Source organism: Phalacrocorax aristotelis, chromosome 4, assembly GCF_949628215.1.
Source record: "Phalacrocorax aristotelis chromosome 4, bGulAri2.1, whole genome shotgun sequence".
Taxonomy (NCBI): domain Eukaryota; kingdom Metazoa; phylum Chordata; class Aves; order Suliformes; family Phalacrocoracidae; genus Phalacrocorax; species Phalacrocorax aristotelis.
This window is the reverse complement of record NC_134279.1, coordinates 75,032,062-75,053,912: the sequence shown is the minus strand read 5'-3', so window position 1 is coordinate 75,053,912 and position 21,851 is coordinate 75,032,062. Positions and strand designations below refer to the sequence as shown.

General features: G+C 40.9%; 1 protein-coding gene across 5 annotated transcripts in view; it reads left to right on the top strand.

Annotated features, from left to right (window-relative positions):
- The first annotated feature begins 6,486 nt into the window (after positions 1-6,486).
- Positions 6,487-21,851, top strand: part of LOC142056719 (NELL2-interacting cell ontogeny regulator 1-like) — a 28,449-nt gene continuing 13,084 nt past the window's right edge. Inside the window, exons 1-2 of one of the 5 annotated variants that reach the window (XM_075092051.1) lie at positions 6,487-6,590; positions 12,156-12,214. The gene's annotated coding sequence lies outside the window, so the exon portion shown is untranslated. Of the gene's footprint in view, positions 6,591-7,085; positions 7,251-12,155; positions 12,215-21,851 lie in introns of those variants that run through there. The other 4 variants (XM_075092053.1, XM_075092052.1, XM_075092050.1 and 1 more) reach the window with 4 other exon arrangements.

Sequence of the window (21,851 nt, the reverse complement as noted above, 5' to 3'; positions counted from 1 at the left end):
ATGCACACACATGTATTTTGTTGGTCCTATCAATGTATACTCAAAACAAATGAGATTTAACAAAATTTGTGTATATAGTCAGCTGACATTTTAGAACAGCAAAATCGAAGTTGAGACAGTTTGTCTAGCACATAAATTGTTCTGTCCAGAATTTCAGTTGACCTCTATGTCTGTATGTTAGTCCAGTACATAAGCTGTGGGAGAATTATTTATCCATGAGTAACTACTTCTCTGTTAGTTTGATGGAAAAATTGTAAATAAGAGACTGGGATAAATGATTAAATTGAAAACAGAATAAGAACTTAATTAAAGCAAAAGTTTTTAAAAACAACTGTAAAGGAATGGTATTAGTTTAGATGTATAATTAATATGTCGCTATCACTAGTAAATTTTACCTTCCATTAATTATACCCAGCTGTTTAAAGTAGGTACCTGCTTAACTGCAGTGCAAAATCCCATTGAAGGTCACTGGAACTACTTGTTTAATGGCAGCAGAGTGAGGTTTGGTTTGCAGGTTCCCTGGAGTAAAAAGCATGTGTTCCTGTGCCTTATGTAGCCCCTCATAGATTTAGGCCTAATTATACTTAAGTGTATGGACTCTGCTGTGAGAAAGCATTCTTAAAAAAAGTGCAAAGTGGTGCAATTGTGGCAAAATTCCCCAAACAGGCTGGTGAGGCAAAGTTTAATATCTCACCCTTAACTCTGCTTTCTGCTGTCAGCTGCTTTTGAAATGTATAATCCATGAGATAATGTAATTAAAAAAAAAATCCTAGTTAAGCAAGGAAATCTAGTGGTGTTCTCACCTTCAAATATGAGAAGAAAAGTAACCAACTCCTTTTAAAGGTGGGTTGGAGGAAGTGAATCAGAGGACATGCAAGGTTTGTGCAGCTGGTTGTCTCCAAGCAGTAGCTAATACAGAGAGTTAACTCTCTGCTTCCGTGAGATGGCATGACTGGTTTTTAAGCGTTCTGATAAATGCTCTACGACTCCATAGTGCAACGTGTGCAATTATACAGCCTCGCTCTACCAGTCCAGATGGACTGAACAGTTTTCTGAAAGGGTAACTTTGTTTCGGTAAACTTTTTGTGGGATTAGGTACTAGCTGTCTCAGGCAATTGCTCAGGCCATTGCTGCTGCTTCCACTGACGTAGCAGGGCCACTCACTTGCCTTTGCCACCTCTTATGCTGCCTTTCTTTTGCTCTTGATTTTAGGAAGTTTTTAATATATTATTGTAACAAAAGGGGGCATTTAAATAGTTCTTTAAAAAATAAAGCTATGAATGCAGAGCTCAATTACCTTCTAAATTACTTTTTAATAAACAAGAACACAATCACTGTGAGCAGTACAAATATCATTAATCAGGCATAACAATGTGCCAAATTAAAATCCATTAGGGGTTTTTAAAAAAGCCACTAGGACCTAAAATGCAAAGTGTTACACACAAATAAACTTGTTCTTGCAAAGTCATATATTTGTGCATGTGTGGTGCCTCAACTTATGACGATATGACCAAATGTTAGAAAGGCCTTGTTTTGTAAATAAGGAATTCAAGGGAATCATTCGGGATCATATGTTACTTGGCATCCCATGGCACATGCTGTATAATACATGGTACTGCTGTTTTGCTAGAAGCAGTAATGCTTCTAGCAGCCATCACAATGAAATTGTGCTCCAAAGTGAGGGGTATTAAAGGCAGGTGGCATCAGGCCACATTGACAAAACATTGTGATCTCTGACAAGAAAGTCACCGAGTTTTCAAGGAAGATTGCCTCCCTCTTCATTACCACCAGGGACTTTGACACATGTGTTTTTCTCTCCCTCTTCATTATGTTTCAGAAACTATTCTTCATCTTTCATTTTTTTATCAGTCTTTATGCATGCAGAATTCAGGAATGTAGGACTAGATGAGACCTCCTACATCACCACTTGCTGTCATGTGCAATACTATTACATCAGTCTTTTTAGAAACTCCATCTTGCAACTAGCTTGATTGTTTTACCCTGCTACTGAAGGCAGAAGACTATTTGACTATTCCAGAAACTCACTGCTCTGGCAAGGATTGCTACCTTCTAATTTCCCAGCTAGATTATGCCCATTTTTATGAAAAGGTGCTCTTTTTCTGTCTTTGCGTACTGGATAAGCATTTAAAGTAGAATCTGTAAGCCTCTGTGAAAATTTTCGCTCCTAATTTATCTGTTTTAATGACTGTGGAATAATACCTTCCCTGCCACACCTCTCTCAATGGAGTCCAGGGTGCCGTTTGCTTTATTTGCAGTGAGAGCGCACTGTTGGCTTAAATGTCATGCTCAGCCTGATATCACCATGATCCCTTGGTCCTATTCCTGGGCTGATGCTCAGCCCGTTTTGTGCCTCTCCTGATACCTGGGGTTATTCTGCTCTATTGAGGTAGATGTATCTGTTGGCCTAATCCTCAAATTTATCAGGATCTCTCTGGATTAAGTTCTGCCAGTCCTAATGTCAGCCGCTCCTTAATTTGGTGCTCAAGGTGCATTCTATGTCATCATCTGGGCCTCTGATCAAGATGCTGAACACTATGTGCTTCACTAGCTACATGTCAACCATTCATTTTTACTGTCTGAGCCTGGCAGTCCAGCCAATTTTCAAACCATCTGACAGACTGGTGGCTCAGCTGATGCTTTCTCAAAAAAGACCATTTTTGTGTCACTGTGTATATTAAATTAGAAGAGGACTGAAAATTTGTAATTTTTTGGGCATAGTTCCCACCCTGAGCACTTGGAGAAGATTTAAAAGCCCAGGAGGCATAGAAAGGACATGCTAAAATATAAAGACAGGAGTTATGGTATCTAAGTCTTACCATAAAGTCATATTGCACTGTACGTACTTATTCCACTGTTTGAGAGTCTCCATGTGTGATACAGCTGGATGTTCTGGGTGTGATTTAGGAGATGTAGATATCTGGGCCTGAAACTCTCTCCATATTTATGAGTCAATGGAGAACCTGAATTTCACAGTCCATCTCTGCTTGCTCTGTGTCCTGGTCAGTATCAACATTGGTAGTGACACAAGATAGAAGTACTTGAATTTAGAAGTTGATAACTCCCACAGACAAAATTTCCTGTTTTTAATGGTAGCTCCTGACCCAGTGAGCTTTCCAGAGTTACTGCTGGTATATTTCTTACTCTTATAATTAAAAGTGTGATTCCTTATGGCAGTAGTTGCTTATGTTCCAATTGTTACCTTCATTTGTTGACATTTGCTTCTGTATTTGTGCAGCTTGCTGGGCAGAATTCCAGTGGGATGGAATGTACGTTTCCAAAGACAATGAAATCAGGAGCTGAGTACCAGACCGCACTGACGCTTAAGGCTTGGCTGTACAGACACAGGTCTGCTGGTACAGGAATGTGTCAGGAGCTGGAACACCAGTAGTTCAGGCTGTAGAAGCAATTCCTAAGTGTGATAGAAAGGACAGCCTGGGTAGCCAGCAAAATAATGATTTTTAACAGTGGAACCACTTAGCAATTGCAGAACAATGACTTCAGGGTAATGTTTCAGTAAGATGCGCTTGGGCTAAATGAGCATTGTTTGAGTAATACTTTTTCTAAAGAAGTTTTAACGGTAGTGCATATACAGCCAGAGAATTCACACACACACATACACACAATCATTTGATGGAAATCATTACATTATGCAAATTCACCCACAATAAATTTCAAATACATACACACTTTTCAGCTTGTCTGAATAAACTGTAAAAGTCAGCTAGAGCCTGGCAATGAAGATCTTCAGCATTAGTTCAGATACTGCTTTAAGAACTGGAGTGTTTATGAAAAACACAGATAATAGTGGAAAAGAATGCAGAGACCTCCAAGGAGCATGACGAGATACATATAACTGAAGAGTCTGGCTGAAATCAAAACATCTCTCATGGTTTAAGGGACACTGAACCTGAACTATAGTCACTTTAAGATAAAACGAACTAAAAGCTTTTCAAGTGACTTTGTTTTTGTTCTTTTTATTGCTATAAGAAAAATCCAAATAAGCAGGGGAAAATTAGTAGCTTTACACAGTTGTAGAGCTATGTAGTGAACAGTGAAAATTATTATAAGTTTTCTAATCTTTTTCAGTTCTAAATTATCTTAGACTTTATTGATGAAGGAGGGGTTCCCAATGGACATGTTTTATAATGTTATTTCTTATATCCATTTGTTTGTTAATATTTATCATCCATAGTAAAGTGTTTCTTGTAAATGCTTTACTTTTAAAGTAATACTTTTGTAATCTATAAGAAAGGTTAGGCTTGTAGGAAGACATCATATTATTTTATCAGATATAACTGAAAAAAAAAAAGCAAGTTTCATCTTACAATCCTTATATTTGGTCTGATTTCTTCTAATAAAACATATTACCTTTCCTTACAAACTTTCTTTTTCAGTACAGAATTTCTCAGAATGGCTGGATTTCCTCCAGAACTGTAATAATAACTTACAAGGTTGCAGTTTTTGCAGGCAAACTTACAGTATTTAGTATGTGATTGTATATGAGTTATTGAGACATTTCTACTCTCAGTACAAACTGATATTGCATGTCCATTATAGACCCTGTAAATTAACTTTTTAAACAATTTTACTTTTCCATGAATTTTGGATTAGTATTATTCGTTTCACTCTGATGAGTTGAAGTTTTTCTTGCTTTTAAAAAAATTATTATAAACTTAGCAAGACTTTTTTGTATTCTAGTAACTGAGGTAATGTCCTGATGGGCACGTTTATAGGGAGTTTCAGAATGCATAAGTTTGGTTTAGATGTACTGTTTGTATCTGTTGGTATGGTTCTAATTGCCATTGGATTTTACTGACTCAATTCCCAGTAAAAAAGATTCTCACAGTTTTATGGGATTCATACATGTGTTACCTTGTTTTACAAAGAGGCAGCTAAGGACTAGGATAGATTAAATTTTGTATTTATAGACAGGTGAGAAAACTAGATGAGGCAGGTCTTTAACTCAATTCTCCAGCATCTGATCAGTGATTTTTACTCCACATTCTTCCTCTTTGAAATTTAACTGGGCTAAACCAAGAGGGAGAAAGCTGGAGTTAAAAATAATGTTGTACTCTTCCTGGTTTTCAGTTATATTCTCAAGGGGGATGTGTAAATCCATCTTAATCTGTTAATCCCTTTTTTACTGTTGGGAGATGTAAATTAGCTTGAAGGAGGATGTTTTGAAATGGATTGTATTGGCATTTCCATAGACGAGTTTTTGATCCACAGCTTTCAAAGCCCTTTTCAAAGGTGACATTATGGACTTAGGTTTTCAAACTGATGGAGGAGGGGAGTGAGAAGAGCAAAAGAAGAAAGAGAAAAACAAAACCCCAATAATAAAAAATATTTTTGATTTCCCTAAATGTTTTGGAAAAAGTTAATGATAGCAATTTTCACATTATTTCTTAAAAACACTTCAAATCCCAGTTTGTTGTTTTTTTTTTTTTTAATCAACAGGAGACCATTATTGAGTTTAATGGCAAGAAGATCAGGCATAACAGGAAGACACTGAACACAGAGCAATCTGACCATCACATCTAATTGACTCTCTGGTACTGTGGTGTTTCATAGGATAATGATAAGTGTGTAATTTACTATGACTAGATGGAATAGATTGTATACTGACATGTGGAAAGGCCGGTAGCACAATTGTATCTTAATTACATATCAAGTGATGTAGAACAAGGGAAGTGACTCCACCACTGAACTAGGTACTCAGCTTCTTTGCAAACTGCCAAATGCAAAGCTGCCAGATACCTTGTAAAGATCCCTGTTTAATCCTAGCACTGAAAATGCAAGCCCTGAAGCTGAAATCGAAGTATCACACTCCTAACCTGCAGGCCACACAGAACCTTTCCTCAGTAACTGGGGGCATAATGTGGTAAAATGCTGATGCTGGTGGGGCAGGGATAAACCAGTTCTTTGCACATTTGACAACATGGCAGGAAAATACAGAACAGGGAATGAGCAAGCAAAGGGAAAGCTGATCCTAGCCAAGCATGGGGTGGTGATGAACATGAAAACAATAGCGGATTTAAGTTTTTTTTGTTTTACTGTCATCCGCTGTTTGCTTTTTCACTGTTAAAATGTTCACAGATTAAATGCTAAAGGTCCTGATGATTCACATACAAACCTTTACAAAATTGATTCCAGAATCAGCTTTTCAGAAGAGCTTGCAGGAATCCAGGGAGGAACCCTAGAGGAGGGAAATTCAGTTACACATGCAGAGATGACAGAGTCGTTGCATCTTGGAGTAAATTAAGTTAAAAGTCTTTTGAAAATGTATTCCTGGCAGCTATATGGGGTATGAGGACAGATGGAGGTGGGTATAGAGAGATGTCTTCTGTGTAAAACCATAAACATGAAAATCCTTAGTGTACTAATAGCTGATTTGCAAGCGTGATCCTATCTAGCCTCTTGGCTGATGTATTGGGATTTTGTTTTACCTCCTACAGCTTGAATTTAAGGGGCAGGATCTGTTACTGACAGCTCAGACAACCCACATCCTGATGTATACCGAGAAGGAGCTTAAAGAACAACCCACTGCAGTACCACAGACCCAGGACCAAGTATGTCACCTTTATGCACTGAAGCGTGTGACACAGATGCTCGAGTATGTTAGCTACAGGCATAATTTCATCAGTGTAGTGTTCAAAAGGGAATAAGTAGCTAAAATAGCAAAATACTTTATATTAGTTTACACTTTCCTTATCTCTTTAGATGTCTCTCATATTATTATCTTAAGTCTGTTTATACACAGATTTGCACTGCCTCGTTACTGTTTGGCAGTAGCTTAGTTCAACTAGTTCAAAACTCTGTGGACCCTTTTACAATTCTAATATGATAAAGCTTGCTATGATAAAAGTATTGGTTTAAACTAATGTCATGGTTTTAGGTGGGATAGAGTTAATTTTCTTCACTGCAGCTGGCACAGTGCTGTGTTCTGGATTTAGTATGAAAACAATGTTGATAACACACCAATGTTTTAGTTGTTGCTGGGCAGTGCTTGTACTAGTCAAGGACGTTTCCGGCTTCCCAAGCTCTGCCGGGTGCACAAGAAGGCAGGAGGGGAGGGGGCACAGCTAGGAGAGCGGATTCAAACTGGCCAGAGGAATATTCCATATCATGTAATGTCATGCCCAGTATGTTACCTGGGGGGAGCTGGCTGGGGGAGGGAGGCAGCAATCACGGCTCAGGAACCAGCAGTGTCAGTCAGCAGGTGGTGAGCGGTTGTATCATTTGTGGTTTTGGTTTTTTCCTTTTTCCCTTTGTCTTTTTATTATATTATAATTATTGTTATTATAATAATATTATTATCATTATTATTTTATTCTAATTATTGAACTGTTCTTATCTCAACCCACAAGTTTTTTCCTTTTGCTTTCACTCTTCCGATTCTCTCCCCCATCCCAGAAGGGTGGGGGGAGTGAGCGAGCGGCTGCATTGCCAACTGGAGCTGAACCTCGACAGTCCTTTTTGGCGCCCAACATGTGGCTCGAAGGGTTGAGGTAATAACAGTTGCTGGTCACAGCATACACTCTTCTCAATATTAGTTTATCCAATCTGCACCATGCTCTTGTATTTGCTGTGCCTGTTAAAGATTGGTGTTGGTTTTTGTGGTCTGCTGTGCTCTGCAGTGATTAGTGATGTTTTGCCTGGGAGAGCTGTTTTTAAAACATTGACCTTGAGTTTTATTTGGTATTTGAAGTTTATATTGAAGCCGTTACTGTACATCAGGTACCACCTCATGGATACAATTAGCTATTATACCTCCTCCTCTGAGAGTTTTTTTATGGAGGAAATACAGAACGGCACCTTAGCTACGATCTTCTGTAATGCCTTCTCCTTCATTACAACAACTTTTCAGTATCTTGAACATCCTCGGTTAGTTAAGATACATCTGTTGATATTGCTTTGGCAGACCATTTCAGCTCTGTCTAAGGTTAATAAGCAATTTAAGAATATCATCCAGAGATCTGCCCCAAGGCTGGATAGCCATGGGTGCCAGGGTATGTGGGATAGTACAGGCAAATGCCTAAGACGGTGGGCACCCCCAGTGTTTTGGGACTTCAACCCTGAACAAGTGCAGAATCCTGAGAAATTAATAGAACATTTGGAGGAAGTATGTTGTCACCCAGGCGATTCCAGAGAGATACAAATCACTGCAATGTGCTGGGGCCTGGCCCATGCCTATCGAGCCCTGTTTAACACTATTCAGTACCCCCAAGGGAAAGAGAAGTCCTCTGGATCTAAAAAGACAAGGACAAGGAAAGTGAGAAGCACTGCGGCCACTCAAACTCCCACAACAGACCCTGCGGCTACTCCAACCTGGTGACAAGCACTGTGGCCACTCTAACCCTCACGATAGACACTGCGGCTACTCCAACCCCAGTAACAACTGTTGCAGCTGAATCAGAGGATCAGCCTGTGCCAGTATCAGTTGCCCCTATACACAAGAAGAAATCTTGGAAGAGAAAGTCAACTCGTTTGGAAAGAGATGATGAAGAAGCAGGGCCATCACAAGAAGAGGAGGAGGAAGAGGAAGAACTCATACAAGAAATGGAACATACCCACAGTAATTAGGGATAAGGTCTCAGAAATGTCAGTGTTAATGCACTTTTAATCTACAGGGATTCCTTTTATGGTTCTTAATGCTTTGTTTTACATAATGTATCTTTAAATTCCACACAAAAATAATATAAAAACTTTTAAGGCTGCAAAGTCAAGCATTCCAAAGTTAGAAAATGCCAGAATTCGTGTTGATTGCAGAACTTTGATTTGCCTCCCTTTGTGTTTGATTACAAGATAGTCATCAATGACATGAGCACATTCAGTGCACAGAAAGGATGGTAGTCACTTCATGAACAACTATTCAATATTTTGTTGTCTCTTTGATGCTTGATGTGGGACTCCATGCCTTACTACTTACCGTTCAAATCCTGCTCTGAAGACAGAGTTAAGTTTGTTGTGGACTTTTCAGTGGTTTACAACAGTGTAGGAGCTGAGAGTTTCACAAACAGAATTCAAAGTGTTTTGATAACATCCTCATATAGTAAGGAAAAGATAGCATTCCAGCTAATTACATTACATTGCAGCTACATTTTTAGCCATAAAAGCACAAGATTAGAATTTAGGCTTTCAGCAAAACCCTGCACACAGTTCATGGCCACCCAAGAAAAATGGGTTTTTAAGTGGCTAATTTAGTAGTCTGTGCAAAAGACAAAAATAGAATCCAGTCCTTCTGAGCAGCATACAAACGCCTTAGCCAGCAACCACTTTTTTTCTTCCTGCAGTCATTGTGTTCACTTTCTGCAACAAAAGAACCAGGTTCCTCTGGACAAGATCTGATTTATTACACAATCTTGACTCATCTCCATACCAGGGTCCATTCTGTGCACTGAGTAGCTATATACAGATCTGTACCAACATGCTAGATATGCTTCCCTGAAAATGACAAAGAAGTTGCAGAGGGAGAGAAAAGAAAATGAGAAAAAACCCCATCCCTGCGAGACTAGCAGGCCTGATGGTCCAGGTATTTCCCTGCCTCCCTAACCTGATGTGGCTTCAAACACTGCTTTGGGCAACTGCATGTCTGTGCTGGTGCTTAGCGTGTAGGGTAAATGGATTAAAAACCTACCCTTGGAAGATGAGTAACAAGTAGTTCATGAGGTGTGTGGAAGATGAGTGCTGAGATGAGAGAAGGAATTCTCGTTGCCAAGAGGTTTAGGGGGGTTTCCTGGTAGGAAAAGGAGGCCTCATTTACCTCTGGAATGATGTGTCTTCCTGTTTCCCAACCCTGACCCAGATTGCTAATGGAGTGATACTGACCTGTAAAAGATAACAGGATGCCCTCAACCCTGAGAGGTTAAGCCTGGCACTGCACCATAAATCAATGTACCACTTCCCTCCTTAAAAACAGCAAGATAAAATCAGTTCCTCTCTTCCTTTTCCTGATGGGTGATGGAGCTAAACCCCCTGAAGAAGCGATAACACATAGGTGGGGGTTGTTTTGCCTCAAAATTCCTACCAACAGCCTTCTTGTAGGTCTCCTTCGGCTTCTTGACCTTTATATGACAGTGTCTGTGAAGCTGTTGAGTGCCTCTGCTGGGACTGTCAATGAGTGATCAGTGCATAAACAAGATAATTCCTAGTGGTTTTCTCATATCTGTGGTCTTCTGCACACTCTTCCAAATACCAGGAGAGCCTAGAACTCCTCAAGGTACAAGGGTGCATGCTAACTCCCAGCTTTTTGAGTGTCATGCAGCAGACAGTGTAGGGTGGCACCATTAGTATACTAAAGGTCTGCAAGTCTTTCCTAAGACAGGGACATTTTGCATAAGCACCCATGGGTGAAGTGTTAAAACAGCATGATGTAACATAAAGGTCTAGTTCAGGTCTGCTGCACAGCTTTGCTCATGGTTGAGTGACTGGGGCTACTCCAGGTGGGAGATGCACTGCAGTGCAGTCTGTGCAGGTTGCATGAGAATGTCCCTTAAGGTTATGTCAAGACCAGACACCCTTAGGGTATATTGTTCTGGTGTTCCACCTGGGGGACCCTCATAGCACCCTGTCAAGTAATCCCAGAGCTATATCTTGCAGACCATCAAGGGCTTCAGGTCTCAAGGACTAATGTGCCACTGGTACCAAGCAATACAGACCTACCAACACTGCTTCTATGGTGTTTGGAGAGTTCCTGTCCCTTCTGCAGTAGAAGCAGACATGATCCCCCTGTATGTTAATCAAAGCAGAAGAGATTGACAACCCAGTGCCAGCATTGAGAAACAGAAGATCAAGTGTTTGATGGATTTTTTGTGCCCCAGGATAGGGCACACTCAGTGAATCTATATGCACAGTAAATGTAAAGAGCCTCTGGCACATGGAAGCTGAGAGTAACAGAACATTCATGCACTTGAGCTCACAAGCTCCCATGAGTCTTTACAGAACATACTTGAATGGAGATTTTCAAAGGTGTACCACTTGGCCCAAGTTTGTGTATTGGCTCATAGGAGCAGTGAGAAGCACATCCCTGATACAGATAGCTCCTCAGTTAAATTTCAAGGCTCTGCATCAAACTAGAAGGTGCACAACCTTTTTAACAGAACAATCTTGCATTTCTTTTCTTAAGATGGGCATTCTTCCATCTTTTATTCTTATAGACAGCTGAACCAACGTTTTAATAAACAAGGAAACAAAATACCCTTCAGGTCCTCAGCAGTCAGCCAGCACAGAAAATCTCACTTGAACAGTTAAGGTTAAAAGTTGTAACACACTGATCATACTGATAACAAACATAGTGATGAAAACGTCAGGCTGCCTTAACTATATGTCTGTATAAATAGCCAAACAGGACTTAAGACATGGAGTAACTTACTTTTACAAGCTACCAATTAATGAGATCTTGTACCTTCTATTTCTGTAGCTATGTTCCTCAAATCAGTTTAGTGATGTAAAGCATTAGTTTTAGGTGAGTAAACTCAACCCTGTGTGTTTTAAATGAGAGAAATTTTTCATTATTGATTGATAATTATTAATTAGCCCAAACAAAACTGAACAAATGTGAAATATGGGAACTAAGCTCAGAGCACCAGTGTAGAACATGAAGGGATGCATCTCGCAGTATATGGACTTTCAGGTTGTTTCATTACAGAAAACGAGCATAGATGTCTTTTAATTTCCACTAGAGAGATCTTTCCAGATAATACCTGTTCTCATTTCTATAACCAAAAGGTGGCAGCATGTTGTCTACTTTCCCTTTCCATCCATTCTAGCTCTAAGCTCCTAAATAACCTTACTTGCTCAGTTTGTCAGAATGCCAGGAAGTCCAGAACAATCATGCTGATTAAGGAACACTGATGAGATCCTCTGTGAAATCAACTGTTTATCACCTTTAAATAGAAACAGGAATAGATCAAGGACTGGTGATTTTATTCCGTTGTTTCAACGACAGCCTGATTGACTTTTGGAAATGTGAAGAAGGGTTAAATTTCAGCTCAGTGGAGTCACTTCAGAATGGACACCTACCTATAGAGCTTAACACTTTTATTAACAGTAATATTGTTAGGAAGCCTGAGCCAATAGTATCTGTTAGATGCTATTGATCTGTCAGACATTAACTCAGTTTTGTTCCTAATTAGGTACTTCCTGCTTTGGTAACCAGACAAAAGGCCAGTGGGCATCCAAAGGAGCAACAAAGGTAGGGCAAATACTTTATGCAGTACAAATACCAAGGTGAAAAGGATATGAATGTACCAGCTGAGTTTTGCTGCATGAGTGCATCAGTTCGGAGGCTTCTGGAAAGATGCCCAGAGACACCCATTTCCCACCCATTTGGCCTGTAAAGAGATCTGGAGGCGGAGGAAAGCATTCTGAAACATAACCTGCTCTCAGATCTGCAGGGGTACTTGGCACACTGCCACAAGTCCTCAGGATACACAACTGCTACACAACACTGCAGTGTGCGACCTTAACAACTCAAAACACCCACATGCATATCAAACTGATTCCTGCTGTCTACGCTGGCTTCTATACTCAAACTCAGGGTCTCTGTCATGATTTCCCAGCTGCTCCGTGGCCTGGCCTGGGAATTGTAAATTACACTGCTCCGGGACGTTGGCCAGAGTTAACAGTACCTGTTCCTGAGGCACTATGAAGTTTTTTACCACAAGGGTGGTAAAAAACTCAACTTGAGTGAGTTGAGAACTTCAAGTAGCGCCATTTGTCAGCTGGAGAATAGATGCACAAAAAGGATAAGAATAGTGTTTGATGATTACAGAAAACTTTGGGGTCACTTTCAAGCCCCAGCTAGGTAGATGCCTATAAAGAGATGTCCTAAGTACAAGCATCAGCAGCCATCCAGTGTGAGTCCAGAAGCTTTTCTGAAGTTATATGATATACTTAATTCATCTGGCTGCTGCAGCTTGCAAGTATGGGTAGTGGTGAGCAGCACTATACCTCCTGTCTTTGTTGTCCATAACAAGAGATAAGACTTAATGGAGAAAGTCAATTCATAGGCAGGGCTGGCTGAAGGACTAAGGAAAAGATCTGGAAGCTGGTGCTGACAAGCAAGATGCAGATGTAGAGAAGGTTGCTTAGGGGGCTGAGAGCATGTGATACTTCTTCTCAGTCATAAATGCCAGTGTAGATGCATTTCTGGGGAGTAGCTCGCAGACTGAGGTCACAATTCTAGATATTAAGGATAATCTTAAATAATTACTCATCCCTCGAAATGGAAGAGCAAGTTTTTGGCCTGCTGTATCTCACACAGAAGCACGTACATGACATTCTCCCTCATAAGAGTAGAAGAGGAACAACAATGCTTATATGACAATTATATGTGATGTTAAGCACAGCACATGAATGCAAAGTACTAAAATATACAGTGATGAGGCCATGTAAAAGCACATATGGAGGAGGATTTCCAGGCTTTAGTCTGGGTCTGTCATAAGTAGAGATGCCTCTGAGGGAGAATGGAGGATTTTGATGCGGTGGTGGTATCAAGATGCTCCTCAGCTGCGCAGCACTGAGTAGGTGGTTTGCTGTGGAGTATTTCTGTTTTTCTCTATTGTGTGAATGGCTGCTTCTGGCCTGTCAGTGCCCGCAACTTGCCTTTCTATTTTATCTGTCCTCAGTTCAATCACCTTTCCATGATGTCAGTGTTGGCTCCTGAAGGAGATGATAACCAACAAAAGGTGGCACATATGGTGAGCCCCGGCCACTGCAAGTCTGTTACTCAGAATGAAGGATGCCCCTCGCCAGTCACACTTGGTTTAATGTCTAGCATTGGAGAGATGGCAAAAAGGGACTACAATTAATTTTCTTCTATCTACTTACAAATGCACAGGTGGGAAAATCCTCTGTGAGATGTCTTGGATTTTACATGCTGTCAGCCAAGGGATGAGTTAATACAATTCAGCCATGCCAATATGAGTAGATTTCAAAGCTGCTTGTCTGTTGCCCCCTCCATTTCCCACCTCTTGTTGAACAGCTGGTCCCTAGAAACAGAGGAAATATTTCTGTTCAGAGATTTCAAAACCAACTTCAAAGATAAAAGACAGAGAGCACCTCAGTATGTTGCCACCCTCCCTCAGTGTTAGTGCAGCTGGAAATTGTCTGTATAACTAGTAAATAGCAGACCTTTTTAGACCTGGAATAGACATTTAGCACAGGTTCTATTTTGAATGGGAATCTATTTTCCTCAATCACTTATTTTAAAAGCATCTGTAGTTCACAGCTACGCTCAAAACTGACAAGTCTGCGTGTCAAATGGAAATGCCAACATAATATGGTGTGACATGAACAGCGCCCAAAAATTTTCGTATGGCTTTTTTTCTCTGGTGCAACAAAGGTATTTTTTAACATTTGTCTATCTCAGATGAAGATGGGGTCTTAAGACTGTATTTTCGTTATTCTGGAGAGTTACCATTTCCGCTACCTTTATACCCTCCTCTTTTTCTCCAATGACATTTGCAATTTAACACTGGTTAGATAAAAAAGCCAGAATTCACTGATTCAGAAACATCCCACGCCATAATATCCAGTCTCTTTTCCACCTAGATAAAAAGTGCTAGCAAAACAGTGCAACCTGCATCAGATTTAAAGGGCTAATCTCGAGATAAAAGATGACTCATGGCATAATCAATCTTCAAAGCCCATTTTTAGGCAAAATATGATAGTTTAATCTGCTTAATTTTGGTGTTTGGAAAGAGGCAATTTTCAACTCTAGCTTGGAAGGAACTAATTGCCAAGTACAGCATTTATAGAATCGTAGAATCATAGAATGGTTTGGGTTGGAAGGTACCCTTAAAGGCCACCTAGTCCAACCCCCCTGCAGTGAGCAGGGACATCTTCAGCTAGATCAGGTTGCTCAGAGCCCTGTCCAGCCTGGCCTTGAATGTTTCCAGGGATGGGGCATCTACCACCTCTATGGACAACCTGTTCCAGTGCTTCACCACCCTCATTAAGAAAAATTTCTTCCTTGTATCTAGTCTAAATCTACCCTCCTTTAGTTTAAAACCATTACTCCTTGTCCTGTCACAATAGGCCATGCTGAAAAGTCTGTCCCTATCTTTCTTATGCTCCCCCTTTAAGTACTGAAAGGCTGCAATAAGGTCTCCCACAGCCTTCTCTTCTCCAGGCTGAATAACCCCAACTCTCTCAGCCTGTCCTCATAGGAGAGGTGCTCCAGCCCTCGGATCATTTCTGTGCCCTCCTCTGGGCCCGCTCCAACAGGTCCATGTCCTTCTTGTGCTGAGGGCTCCAGAGCTGGACACAGCACTGCAGGCGGCGTCTCACCAGAGCAGAGTAGAGGGGCAGAATCACCTCCCTCGACCTGCTGGCCACATTGCTTTTGATGCAGCCCAAGATACATTTGGCTTTCTGGGCTGTGAGCGCACATTGCCAGCTCATTCTATAGCATGAAAATGGGATTTCTAAGTATAGTGTGTACCTTTGCCTTCCAAGATACTCTTACACTTAGAGCTAAGTCTAGACCATAAAAACCCCCTGTGTTTTAGTACTTGCTATTAGTTAATAGGAAGCAGCAGGCTTGTTGAATAAGCTAATGACCCCTGACTGTGCTTAATTACAGCCTTTAATAAAAAAAACCTGACAGTTTCTCCAATAAATAAAATAGTTGACTAAAGTAAAAACAATCCAACTAATAAAATAATTGATAGTAAAACAGCAAATATTTTCCTCTCTTTAAGAGTTTTTAAATTTCAGAATATGTGTATACTTTAATATATTTTTTTCAACAAGCCTGCAGCAGAAAAGCAGCTTTGCAGGCCTAAGTGATAGTAATGAGGAGAGGCACTCCTGAGGTTCAGGATAAAGAGGGCTTCAATGCTGGTCTGGAAGTGTTTCATTTTGCTCTCCTCAAAAAGAGGGTGTGTATTCCTGCAGAAACCTGGCTGGAATGAGGCAATCCTCCCTCTCAAGGAAACAAGGTCCTGCAGCTGGTTGGTTAATGGGAGGTGCTTTGCCTCTCTGGAAGGCAGCAGCTCTTGCTGGGCTCAGAACTCAATTTGAACTAGGAGGGGACAGCTACCGCCTCTCACAAATGCCTCTCTAAAGAATCTGTGGCTCCTGGCCGTGTACCAGTCCAACAGCATGCTGTCTGCCCACTTGCCATCCTGGGTGTCCTGCATTGCTGATCTGTCTTCTAAATCATGCATGAAGCCCCTCCAGTAACATCAATACAACAGGGCAGTGAATCAAATTGTGCCCATCAAGGGAAAAATGTTAAATACTTCTAGCTTTAAAATTGCCGAACAGATGTTCTTTGGTTTTGACTCAAAACCATTCAAGTTTAAATACAGAAACAGCTGAGCCAAGTGGGAGTGTTTCAGGCTCAAAAAACCCGCTGGAACCAATGAGGAATAGTAGGCTTGTTTTATTCTCACACCAGTGCATTAGTTCTGTTTAAAGCGCTTCTCTAAATTAACTTCTGTGCTGGGACAGTGTATGAAAGAATTAGCAATTGGAGAGGTTAAGTGAGGATCCCAATAAAAGTTGTAACTCAGCTTTAACAACCCAGTACGCTGGAGCCACGTTTCTCTGCCAAGTATAGTGCATGCTTTTTCAAACACTGTAGAGAGCCCTGGTACCTTTTTCTCAAAAGGATACTTCATCTAATGTTACTTGAAAACCTTTCTGTGCCTCAACTATATTATAAAGTTGACATAAATCCACCAGAATGTATTTTTTTAAGTCCTGAAAAATATTTACTTCAAATTGCTTATTAAAAATTCTCCTTATATAACAACTACATGCCCTAGATGTGAACCCATTGCCCCATAGTGATTCAGGGTCATATTAGATTAGACAGTAACTCCTGAGAGGTGGCTGCTCATGTTGGCAAAATTAGCATATCACAAGTGCACCATTAGCGTAGATATTGAAGGAATTTACGCTTTGAAAAATGGGCTCTTTTAACCCTCACATAGTCTCTTTCTTCTCCTTATGCAATTTCCAGAATGTAGTGGGAAACTAAGTTAAAGATACCTGCTCTCTGAGGATAAAAATGCAAAATGCTTGCCCTGAGAAGATTCTATTTATGCAACTGAGAGGTCTGCCTTGTTCTTTTCTTTCCTTTTTTGAGGTGTGGAGATGAGTAGTTTGTGCATTACCAGAGATTCAAACATAGCACTTGAAATAACGCAGGATGGTACTGTGGGCTGCCCACGTTCCTGGGGACAGGGTGTTCATCCCTGTTGCAGACTCCTCATCCAGGAGCAATGAACAGGAATAACCAGGGGGTTACTGCCTTGCCTTTCCCATATCCCTACAAATGAGTAGAAAGTCCTAGAAAAGGCAAAATGGGCCTCAGTGTGGAAAGGGTGGAGAACCATTAGTGAGCGCCTTTTCAGCATCTTAGGGCCTCCTGCTGATGGCTGAGGGTTTGACTTGGAGCCAGCTGTTAATTTTTGGGGGATGGATTGTGCAGATTTTTCTCCCAGCCCTTCCCTGCCTATAACATTCCTTTTTCAAAAAGTGGATGTTTGTGTCTTACTGTCCCCAAATAGCTGATATACATTGATTCAGCACAGTCCTAGTACCCATATTGATTTATCGACTGATCTCAGGGAACCTATGCCACTGACTATCTCCACAGTATTTTGAGAGACTTCCATGTGTGTTTGAAGTTCTCAAGGTGGTTACGTGACTTTTTTTTGTTTTACATTCATCTACATCTTTGTTTACAGTCTGCATTGCTTGGAGCTAGCTGTGTTAGGAGCAGAAAGCCAGCTGAGCTGATGCTAATTCTGGCAGATGGGACAAGCGCGTAGTCATTCAGTGACACTCCATGTGCCCTTTACAAAGCACTCTATGATCCGTTCTGGCATAGTATGCCAGACTATCAACTATGAGGGGATGAAAAGAGACTGTGTTTGCTCCAGCCATCCTTCTAGAGAACAATAACATTTTGGCAGAGTATTAAAGTGGCAGAGAGGTGCACAAACACGTATTTCTTTGAAGGGTCACTAAACTGCACTGGGACAGCTGAGGGCCCAAACCAGGGGTCAGCATTCACGCACCACAGTCAAGCATTGGATTGCAGGAGAATATCAGGGGCTGGGAGAACAAAGGATGTCAAGTGGGGTGTGAAGAACTAAGAAACAGAGAGAATTAATAATTACAGCAGAAGTTGTATACGAGACAAGAGGAATATATGAAAGGAGCAGAGGCAAAGAAAGGGAAGAGCTTAGATGACAGACACCTCTCTCCTTTTCTCTCAGCTGCCATACTGTCCTGTGCACATCTCTAAGCGTGCAGTAAAATAGCTTCTGTGATTTGTCTTCCTCCTCACCTTGAAGTTTTGGCTGCACTGTAAATAACTTGCCCCTGCTTTTAAACATAAGGACTGTTTCAAGCTATTAAAGTTGTATAAGCACCTGTCCAACTCCCACTCAGGCAGTGCTGAGTTTTGGAAGAATTGTTCAGCTGTTTTGGCAGGCAGATTCACCTATCAGACAGACATGCTTATGGCTTTCTGACAGCTCTGGATTCCAGCATAACACTGAAAATCCTGTTTTTCTTCATTTGTTGAGGTTTAAATTTCTAAAAATGGTAATCCACAGAAGTCCTGGTAATGGGACATGTCTGGAGAGTATCCCACACAACAACCCTGCATGACGACATCCCATTCCTTGTGACACCCTGATGTCTGCATCCCTTGAGCAGCACACTTGTGGTTCATGGATCAGTTCTAGACCTTCAAAGTCAGGATATCTGTTTCTTCCTCAGAGTGCAGTTTATCACTATTGACATTTTTGAGAGGGTCTAGAAAAAATTATTTGTTGTTCACCTGCAAATATAAAGCATTTGTGTCCATCACAATTACAACAATCTCATCTGAGGATTTGAAAGGTTTAAGAAAATGGATCTTTCCTCCACTTTTCCAACAAAACTAGCCCTTTTTTCTCTCTCCCTACCCAACCTACTTTCTTACCTCATACCGCTTCTGCTTTGTGGCTGTGTTAACTTAGCTCCCCAGTTTTGTCTGCAACCTGCATAACCGTGCTTGCTCTTTTCTCCACAAAAGGAAATCTCCCTTCAATCTGACCTGTAGGTCCTTCGGTCTACTTGACAAAATTAAATTTATCATTATCTCCTTCTCATATCAGTAAATGAGTTATAGATGAATCTTTGCCCTTCCATGGAGAGGGATGGGAGTACAAAGGGTTTTCTTTGTATAGGTGGGCAGCTTGTTATTTTTTGTCCACAGGAGGAAAATATTCCTTTTCCTGGATTTTCAGTTTTCTAAGATTTTCTGCCATCTATTATTCATAGAGTCATAGGACAGTTTGGGTTGGAAGGGACCTTTAAAGAACATCTAGTCCAGCCCCCCTGCCATGGGCAGGGATATCTGTCTGTAGATCAGGTTGCTCAAAGCCCCATCCAGCCATAAAATGATGTGTATCTGTATATTTTAGAGTTTTTTAATACACCTATCATCATGGCATATTTGTTTCCCTTCTACATCCTCATCCCCTTAGAATACACATTTTTGCCCATAGTAGGTGGTTTTTTTGCATTTCAGGTGGGTAGATGTGAAGATTAGAAAGGGTTCAAGAGAAAAAGAAGCATTTCAGTGGAGGATTTCAGCATTTCAACCTTCTGAGAGGTTGCTGGTTATTGAAAGGCTTTTATTGAGAGGAAGATTTTGCAGCACTTTAATTCTGGTCAGACTCTGGATTCACCATATTACTTCTGAGGCTGCTTGTGCAGACGAATGCCCTCAACAAGACTGATTTGTTCTCAGCTCTCTTAAAGTGCATTCTGCGTAGTCTCAGAGCTGCGGAACTGCCCTTGTGTTTCATAAGATGAGTTTGATATTGCTGGGGCATGAGATACTAAGTGTCTTTTGTATTCTAACTTGTTGGACCTGGACAGCAAATGAACAGTCTTAAAGCAGAGCTGCCATGGATTTGGTTGCCTAAAACTGAATGGAGAGGTTGTACTAGCTAAAGCCTAGATGCTGTCTTTCAGCATATGTTCTGTGATTTACAACAGTGTACAGTGAAAACCAATAACATAACCAGTGCAGAAGAAAGCAAAGATATTTCCCAGAATGCTAGAAATGAAAGAATGCATTGCTTAGGAACCAAGCCTGGATGTCAGAGCATAGGGGGGCAATTGCCTCCACTGTGGGAAGTGCCCCACAGTGCATTTGGACAGAGTGTTTGGCATTGGGGGTGCTAACACAGGTTGACAGGAGCTCTTACTACTAACTGTAACTTAGTAAATGAGAAGACTAACATAGGATTCTTCATGTTTTGCTTTCAGAATAAGAACCTAATCTGTTGTTTTGTGGAGTTTTTGCCAACAGTTCGCAAAAAATTCTCCAAGGAACAAATAACCCATTCTGACCTGGTGGTCACGGTGTCCGCCTCCTAGAATGATAACCAGGTGAGCTCAAGGAATGTGATTGAGTGTGTGTTAGAACTTGATCCCTGCCTAGATCGAGTTCTAGACCTTCTGAGGATGGGAGTCTGGCCCAGCTCTGATCACTGATTCTTGACTCAGTTGCTTATGCTGTAACTACCCATGGTTTTAGCAGGGCTGGATCTAGTCTGTTTTCTAGCATCTCAGCCAAGATTGTGACCAGTATAATGATTCTTAAGAAACATTAATTGCTCATTTGTCACTGGCTAGTGTCTAAAAACATCCCTGGATCACAAATGAGGAATTCATTCATAGGGCATTTTGAAGGCAGACATGAGTAAGCTCTTAGCTGAAAACTGTGCAGTCACAGTTAGTGCAGCATCAGGATAGTACTGCACTAACCAGCTTGCAATTTGTAGCACTGTCATTGTAAAAAGGAGAAAAAAATTGTAAAACAGAGAAGCAATATCTGTTAGCTTGCAAATATCTTGTAAATATGAACTCAGGTCAAAGATGCTGTTTTCAAACATAGATGTATGAAGGTATATCCATCTTTAAGCCATTAAATCATGGAGATATTGATGTCAGAATTATTATCAATGAGATCCAAGTATCTCTGCCATAAAAGTCATCCTGGATCAGTCTTTGGTAAGTGACTTCAAAGCAGTTAATTGCTAGAGCAGGGAGTGGATCTGAAGCCCCCCTGACTATGGCTTTTCTGGATTCTGAAGTTTGAGAGTCTTTATAAGACTTTGGATAATAAACATCTTTTGGGAAGAAAAGGTAATTTATAAGCTTCCAATTTTAGCAGTCTCATTTCCTCTAGTTTCCTCAGTTGCTAGTTTTCAAGGCAGCCTTTACAAGGAAAATGGGTAATGGTGTACTGCTTCTCAGCTAAGAGATCTTATCTTTTCTAGGCCACCCATGGTAGAAGAGGCTGGACTCTGAAGTCTGGTTCTAGAGTGGGAAGCTTGTAAAGATAACAGTCTGTTCCCCTCCTGTTCAAAGCCCATTCATACACATGCGTATTTGTATAGTTGCTGCAAGGTACTCAAGACATCCCTGTGGGCTTAGCAAACTAGTTAAAGGTGCAACTATTATGTACCTAGAAATAGCTCAAGCACAGCATGGAACACAGCTTATTTCCCCAAAGATGTGTGGGCAGAAGGGTGGATAGGGACAGTGCAAACCAAGGATAGCTCAGTGAATGCTAACCCTTCCTGAATATTGCCATGGGATTTTTCACTGATTCTCAGCTCCCAGAGTGAAGCTGAAAGATTTGACCTCAGTTTAGCATCTCATCCAAAAAAGGACTAAGTAGTTCTGGCAGTGCAGGTCTCCCTGAGCGCTGTGTGGAAACTTCAGGCTTGGACAGGAGCCCAGCCTTAGTGTTGCACTGAAACTCAAGACTTTTGGGGCCTAGAATGATTTCAGATGAGCCATAC